Source organism: Asparagus officinalis, chromosome 6 (genome assembly GCF_001876935.1).
Source record: "Asparagus officinalis chromosome 6, Aspof.V1, whole genome shotgun sequence".
Lineage (NCBI taxonomy): Eukaryota > Viridiplantae > Streptophyta > Magnoliopsida > Asparagales > Asparagaceae > Asparagus > Asparagus officinalis.
Genome location: NC_033799.1, coordinates 67372432 through 67381668, shown reverse-complemented (window position 1 = coordinate 67381668; position 9237 = coordinate 67372432).

Here is a 9237-nt window from a genome sequence, read left to right as displayed (position 1 = left end):
ACGAATATAAATGAACGCCAAAGACAAATGCAAACAAACAATATGATCACGGAGTTCGGTCCCCACGACCTACGTCTCCGCTCCTCACCTCGAGGAGATCTCCACTATCACACCGGGTTTTCTACGCTTATCCAAAAAATGTTTACACCTCACAATGTCGGTTTTCAACGCTCACCGATCAATGTTCACAATCACTCACAATGTAACTACACTAACTACCACCTCAAGTGTTGGTCTCTAGCATGTATCTCCCTTAAGTGTTAGGAATTACAACCTCTCTCTAGGCATTACCACCTGCCCCACTCTTCTTGGGACGACCCCGTCTCTCACCACACACTCATCTTGGTGTAATAGTGTATTACAAGGTGAACCTCACAATTTAGGCACTCAACAAATGATTGTTCTCTAAACAAGGTGAGAACTCAATTAAGCACAACTCAAAGTTACAATCTCTCATAACCCCAATTATACTATGTATGAAATACTATAAGCTCAAGTGGGTGTGTGTAACAATGAGATTTAATAAAACAAAATCAAACTAAACTTAACATAGATTCTAGCTTATGAAAATAAAAATCAAACATATAAAATAGCTAGATTGAGTTTAGAAAGCTTATCTAGATGACAAGAGAGAGAAGGAGAATGTTGGCCTTCTTGTTTTGATGATGTTTAACAAATAATTTACCACTAATGTTGTTTGTCTAGTATTTATGTTTTCGTATTTATTGTAGACAAACAACATAGTTGGAGGATGGATGGATTGCGCCATAACGACGATATCAAATGGAGGTTGGCGGAATTGTGGAGTGAAGCAACATGCAATTCATAGTTAAAGATCAAGTTCAAGCTTCATCCGCATGTGTACCAAGTTGAGCTACAATGAAGATCAAGATCAAGCTTGGGTAATCTAATTTAGATTTTATATTATGTGTGTGAAGTACCTTAAGCTCAATATCATATACACACACGTATTTGGTTTCTATGTATATATATAGTTATATATATACATGCATGGTTTTGGGTTTTCATGGAAGTGATAATTGAAAAATTCTTTCTCTGACATGTTTACCTACATGTTTAGAAACTTACCGCAAAATTTTACTATTTTTGGAGTTTATTTACTGTGCCTAATTGATTTTACAAAATCGTGTATCACAGCAGATTTTCAGAAACTATATTTTTATGTTCAAACATTTATTTCTCTCAACTGGGAAAAGCCTTTTCAGAAATTCTTTCTCTGACATGTTATTATACATGTCTAGAACATGTCCACAAAATTTCATAATATTTGGAGTTCATTTACTATTTTAAATTGATTTTACAAAATAGCTACGCACTGCTACAGTAATCCGGTCGACCGTACCGGTCGACCGAAGTACTGTAGCATCTGACCGTTGCTACAGTAACGGCTAGTTCTGTTTTTTATTTATTTTAATGTTTTGGGGGTGTTTTTATTGGTTTTTGGGGTTGTTTCATGAGCCTATATATACCCCATGCCCTCATACCTCTATGGTAACTCAAGAAATGTTTTAAACAAGTTTAAAGAGTTTTAAACAAGGGTTTAAGTGAGTTTTAGTGTTTGTTTGGTTTGAAGATTATTTTCACAAGTGGAGGAGATCATCTTCTTGTTTGGGCTTCATATCTCCATCTCTCCATCTTGATCTAGAGAAGTTTTCATAAACTCAAGTCTAGCTTTTATTTATAATTATTTGTTGATTATCATTTCTATTAAAGCTAGTTTTATATTGAGTTTAGTTTGATTTGATTTACTCTTTGTTTGCATACACAACCATTGAGCTTATTGTATTTGCATACATTATATAATTGGGTTGTGGGATAGTGTGACATTGAGTTAAGCCTAATTGAGTTCTCACCTTGTTAGAGAGAACAATCATTTGCTATATTGTGCTTAATTGTGAAATCACTTTGTAATACACTTGTACACCGAGTGAGGAGTGTGTGGTGAGAGTCGGGGATCGTCCCAAGAGGAGTGGCGTCGGTTGACGTGCCTAGGGAGAGGTTGTAACCGAGCACTTGAGGGAGACACGGCTAGGTCCAACACTTAGTGGGTGTAGAGTGTGATTGCAAGAGTGTGAGTTGTAGAGTTTTCGGTTAGCTAGAAAACCGAGTGTGTAGAAGAAGTTCCGGCTTCCAAACCGGATTGTGTTAGTGGATTTCTCCCCGGGAGTGGGGAGCGGAGACGTAGGACGGAAGGTCCGAACTCCGTGATCATATTGCTTGTTTGAGTGTGCTTTGGCGTTCATTCATATTTATGTTCATATCTTATATCGCCATTGTCATTAGCTCATTATCTATATCATCCACTATCTAGTTCATATTGTTTACCCTTGTGTTAGTTTATATATCCTTGCACATACATTGCATATATCTCTTTATTTCATCATATAGGATATATCTTATTGTTTACATTGCTTATCCTAGCTTACAAATATTGTTGTATTTCATACTTGCTAGGATAACGTATTAATTATTTTTAATTGACATTTAAATCGGATTAGATTAGCATAAGACCCTAATCACCCCCCTCTAGGGTCTAACAGAGAAGTATCAGAGCTTGGTGCTCTTTGATTTAAGGTCTAATCGCCTTGAGTTAAAGATCCAAGTTATATTTTTGTGCTAATCTTGTTTTGATTGCATTTGTATCTTGCTTGCATATTTTTACAAATTATGGATATGAATGATGCATCTTGTTTAGGCTATGATTCTAGTATTGCTCCTAAATTCAATGCTTTCCCTTATGCTCAATGGTGTTTTAGATTCAAAATATTTGTTCAATCTAAAAATATCGATTTATGGGAAATCATTGATTGTGCTTATATTGTGCCCACGTTGGAGAAATCCAAGTGGAGCAAACATGATAAAAAGATGTTTATTATGAACAAGCTTATGTTAGAATTTTTATTAAATGCATTTGATTCATTTATGTCTAACAAGCTTGATTCTTTTGATAGCGCTTATACATTATGGAAATTCATAGAAGCGCATCAAGGAGACTTGGAGGCGATCCGACAAGCTTTGGAGGATCCCGCTTCAAGTTCATATGGAGCTTCATGCACACGTGCACTAGGCGATAGCCCTAGTGAGGTTTGCGAGTTCGAATCTATTAATGATTTACATAATGATGAACTTGCTTATGCTAGTGATAAATTATTGCATGCCTACAAGAAATTGCAAAATGATTTCATTAATCTTAAAAGCAAGCATGAAATTTTAAAATCCGATCATGAGTCTTTAGCTTCTAAGTTTGATACTATTTCTAATGAGAATATGATCCTTAAAGAAAATAATGAAAAATTAAAATTGGATCATGATTCTTTAATTTCAAACTTTGGTAAGTTAACTCATGAGAAAGATAATGCCATGTTAGAAGTAGAGAACATAAAAAATAATACAGCTTCTTTTATAAATAACTATTTATGTTCTACTTCTAAAAATGCATATGTGCCTAAAAATGAAGATTTGAATCTTATGAAAAATAGTATTTCATCCTTAGATTCAACTTTGAAAATATGCATTAATAACCATAAGAAGCTTATGGACATGTGTGCCAAGACTAAATCAAAATCATCCACTCATTATGCACACATGTATAGCAAAACTTATAAGTGTTCTATTTGCGGCCGTCAAGGTCATTTAGCTAAGTTTTGTTATGATGCACACAAACATAAGAATTCTAATGCTCCTTGTGCATCTCATGTAGCTTCTTCATCACATACACATGCATATGCTTATCATGCACATCATAAACATGCTAATGTGTTCAAATGTGATCTTTGTGGACGTTTTGGCCATTTGGCAAAATTTTGCTATGATTTAAAAAAAGACTTCACCTTTGCCAAATGATTTTATTAAGCCACAAAAGTTTAAATGTGATATTTGTGGTAGATTTGGCTATTTGGCGAAGTTTTGTTATGATTTGAATAAATATTCAAACTTGCCAAATTTCTCAAGTAAACCACCTTTGTTTAATGATGTTTCTCATTTGCAAAAAAGAAAATCTTTATTTGCAAATGATTCCCGTGCACGAGCTAATGGTCCAAAAAAACAAATGGATCTCTTTCATTGCACAAATTGCAATCGGAAGGGTCATTTGAATGAATATTGTTTTGACCATATTAGTGCACCACATATACCTAAGAGGGTTCATAACCCTAAGGTTTTGAGCTTAAATGATAGGGGTCATGTCCCTAAATCTTTTGGTACCAAGAGTTCTTGGGTACCAAAACAAATTTAAATCTTAAACCAAGAATTTTAGTATTCTTATTTTTCCTTTTTCTTGGTTATTTGAAAATTATGCTTTGAAACTTTTTATGAAAACAAATTTTCTTTGGTCAAATTCTTTTGTTTTCATAATTCCTAGTTTTGATTTTGATGAGAGGTTTGTATTTATATAACCCTCCGGGTTTATTGGGTGTTTATTCCCAAATTATGTTTACCGGGTGCAAAAATGTTTATATGGGTTAATACTAGCTCAAGAGCTAGATAGAGTTGCCTCTCTTGATTTTTAAAAATCAATGATAATTTGGTTTTATGATTTAAACTTTGATTTATGATTTCAATTGGTTGATTTGTTTTCATTTGAAAACTTTTTACAAGATTCTCATGTTTCTCTTCTTTTGATTTCATAAATCTATTTTATACATTGGCTTTTATGATATGAGACAATATGTTCATCTTGATATATTTATATATGTTCTCATTATCTCTTGAATGTGAGTGATTTTTGGCATATTATTTATGCTTGCTCACATGTTTGCCATGATCTTTTATTGCTTATATTTCATATGGCTTTTTGATAGGGGGAGCTATTCCCTATATTTGCTTTGTACTCACTCATGCTTATTGATAGGGGGAGCTTTCGCTCTCTTATTCCTTTGTCCCCTTTTTGATGTTGTCAAAGGGGGAGAAATATTGTGAGTATATTCTTTTTGTTTATATGCATGTGAATTATAATTCATATATCCTTTTTGTAAATTGTTTGTCATCATCAAAAAGGGGGAGATTGTTGGCCTTCTTGTTTTGATGATGTTTAACAAACAATTTACCACTAATGTTGTTTGTCTAGTATTTGTGTTTTCTTATTTATTATAGATAAACAACGTTGTTGGAGATGGATGGAATAGCGCTTTAACGACGATATCAAATGGAGGTTGGCGGAATTGTGGAGTGAAGCAACATGCAATTCATAGTTAAAGATCAAGTTCAAGCTTCATCCGCATGTGTACCAAGTTGAGCTACAATGAAGATCAAGATCAAGCTTGGGTAATCTAGTTTAGATTTTATATTATGTGTGTTAAGTACCTTAAGCTCAATATCATATACACACACGTATTTGGTTTCTATGTATATATATAGTTATATATATACATGCATGGTTTTGAGTTTCATGCTTTGGACACACTTGCAAAATACATGAGTTTTCACAAATGGAAATTCAATTTGAGAAATTCTTTTTCTAACATGTTTGTTTTCATGTTTACAAACATTTCGCAAAGTTTCATCAAGTTTAGAATTGATTTGTTATGTTTAATGGAATTTACAAAATCATGTTTTCGTTCGTGCACATGTTCGTGCATGTTTTACAAAACAGATGAGTTTTCGCAAATGGGAAGTGATATTTGAAAACTTCTTTCTCTGACATGTTTACCTACATGTTTAGAAACTTCCCTCAAAATTTTACTATTTTTGGAGTTGATTTACTGTGCCTAATTGATTTTACAAAATCGTATATGTTAACAGTTTTTCAGAAACTGTAAATTTGTGTTCAAATATTTATTTCTCTCAACTGGGAAAATATTTTTCAGAAATTCTTTCTCTGACATGTTATTTTACATGTCTATAACATTCTCACAAAATTTCATAATTTTTGGAGTTCATTTACTATTTTAAATTGATTTTACAAAACAGCTGCGCACTGCTACAGTAATCCGGTCGACCGTACCGGTCGACCGAAGTACTGTAGCATCCGACCGTTGCTACAGTAACAGCTAGTTCTGTTTTTTTGTTTATTTTAATGTTTTGGGGGTGTTTTTATTGGTTTTTGGGGTTGTTTCATGAGCCTATATATACCCCATGCCCTCATACCTCTAAGGTAACTCAAGAAATGTTTTAAACAAGTTTAAAGAGTTTTAAACAAGGGTTTAAGTGAGTTTTAGTGTTTGTTTGGTTTGAAGATTATTTTCACAAGTGGAGGAGATCATCTTCTTGTTTGGGCTTCATATCTCCATCTCTCCATCTTGATCTAGAGAAGTTTTCCTAAACTCAAGTCTAGCTTTTATTTATAATTATTTGTTGATTATCATTTCTATTAAAGCTAGTTTTATATTGAGTTTAGTTTGATTTGATTTACTCTTTGTTTGCACACACAACCATTGAGCTTATTGTATTTGCATACATTATATAATTGGGTTGTGGGATAGTGTGACATTGAGTTAAGCCTAATTGAGTTCTCACCTTGTTAGAGAGAACAATCATTTGCTATATTGTGCTTAATTGTGAAATCACTTTGTAATACACTTGTACACCGAGTGAGGAGTGTGTGGTGAGAGTCGGGGATCGTCCCAAGAGGAGTGACGTCGGTTGACGTGCCTAGGGAGAGGTTGTAACCGAGCACTTGAGGGAGACACGGCTAGGTCCAACACTTAGTGGGTGTAGAGTGTGATTGCAAGAGTGTGAGTTGTAGAGTTTTCGGTTAGCTAGAAAACCGAGTGTGTAGAAGAAGTTCCGGCTTCCAAACCGGATTGAGTTAGTTGATTTCTCCCCGGAAGTGGGGAGCGGAGACGTAGGACGGAAGGTCCGAACTCCGTGATCATATTGCTTGTTTGAGTGTGCTTTGGCGTTCATTCATATTTATGTTCATATCTTATATCGCCATTGTCATTAGCTCATTATCTATATCATCCACTATCTAGTTCATATTGTTTACCCTTGTGTCAGTTTATATATCCTTACATATATATATATATATTTCATCATATAGGATATATCTTATTGTTTACATTGCTTATCCTAGCTTACAAATATTGTTGTATTTCATACTTGCTAGGATAACGTATTAATTATTTTTAATTGACATTTAAATCGGATTAGATTAGCATAAGACCCTAATCACCCCCCTCTAGGGTCTAACAGAGAAGAGTTGAATGCTCAAACACCAATGATGATCTCCCCAAGCTCTTGTGAAAGTTTCTTCACAAACAAACTTAAACAAAACTTAAACACTCTTAAACTTATTTTAAACAATTCTCTTGAGTTCATAAAACTGAGGATATGTGGGGGTATTTATTGGAACCCTAAAGCCAAGAGAAAACAAGGCAAAAAGATCAAAAAATCAAAACTGTAAAAGGCTAAAAAAAACTAGCCGTTACAGCATCAGTCGACGAGTTGACCGTTGTAGGCATTTTCCAGCTCATCAGTCGACTAACGATCTTATCAGTTGACTGATGATTTTATCAGTCGATTGGTCAATCGACCAAAACAAAATAGAAACTTTTTAACATTCCAGGTGATTTCTTCAGTCGACACATCAGTCGACTGATGTGACCAGTCGACTCTGATAACAGGTTATCAGCTTATTTTGAAACAAAAATCTAATTTTCAAACTGCCTTTAAAAATAGCAAATAAAATCATAAAAATGTAAAACTTTGGGAAATGATTGTAGACATGATAATAAACATGCTACAAAAATTGGTTTTCAAAAATCACCTTCCATTTGTAAAATATCATCATTTTACAACTATGTCCAAAACATGAAAACATGAGATACTTGAATTTTGATGTTTTGACATAAGCCAAGTTTTGAAACTTTGTAGAATGATTTTATAAACTTGATAAAAAGTATAAACAATAGTTGTTAAGTCTATAAACCATATAAACCAAAAACACAATATTTTTCCAAATACAATAGAATATGAAACATATAAAGTATATATGAAGATATATATTGTTTCATATCTATATAGCTAAACCAAAACATATATGTATATATATAACTATATACATACAAAAACAAAATGTGTATGTATGTATATAATTGAGATTAAAGTACTAACACACATAATATAAAACCTAAAACTAGATTTACCCAAGCTTACGATCTTCAACGAAGCTCTATCTTGGTAAACTTGCGGATGAAGCTTGAACTTGGATCTTTAACTTGAATTGTAATGCTTCAACCACTATTCTGCCAACCTTCATTGGATATGATCGTGAATGCTCGATTCCATCCATCCTCCAACATCGTTGTTTGTCTAGAATACCTAATAAGAAACACAAACACTAGACAAACAACATTAGGAATTGTTTGTAATCATCAAAACAAGATTAGAAGATGTAGGCTCATAACATTAGGAATTGTTTGTAATCATCAAAACAAGATTAGAAGATGTAGGCTCATAACATGAGACCTAACATAATTTGGGTTGTGGGTTTGTTACTTAGAGTGTGAGCTTACATAGAGTTCTCATCCTTTGTAGAGAACAAACTTTATTTGTATTATGAGCCTAATTGTGTTGAACACTTTGTAATACACTTGTACACCGAGAGGAGTGTGTGGTGAGAGACGAGGTCGTCCCAAAAGGAGTGGGTAGGTGGTAACGCCTAGAGGTAGGTTGTAATTCCTAACACTTGAGGGAGACACGGACTAGAGAACAACAATTAGAGTGTGTAAAGTGTGATTGTAAGAGTGTGGATTGTAAAATTTTCAGTGAACTAGAAAACCGTATTGTGAGGTGTAAACGTTATTCGGGTGAGCGTAGAAAACCTGGTTGTGATAGTGGAGATCTCCTCGAGGTGAGGAACGGAGACATAGGTCGTGGGGACCGAACTCCGTGATCATATCTTGTGTTTGAGTTTGGCTTGACGCACTTATATCTTTGTTCATCTTTATTGCCATTCTCTCATTGCTTAGTTCATCCACTATATTATTTATATCTTGTTTCACCCTTGTGTTAGTTTCATATCATTGCATATATCTCTTATTGTATCTCATTGCTAGGATATATTTGTTAGTAAAGTTTTAGTTTGGCATAAATCGGATTAGATTAGCATAAACCCTATTCACCCCCTCTAGGGTTCTTTCCTAGTGGCATTAGGGTGCTTTCAGCCGATTCCTCCCTCTCTCATCCTCATCTTTAGTGAGAAAAAAAAACTTGTAGATCTCTTCCCTTATAGCTACATCTTCCCCTCTCTCTCGTTCTCATCTTTAGAATTGGGGG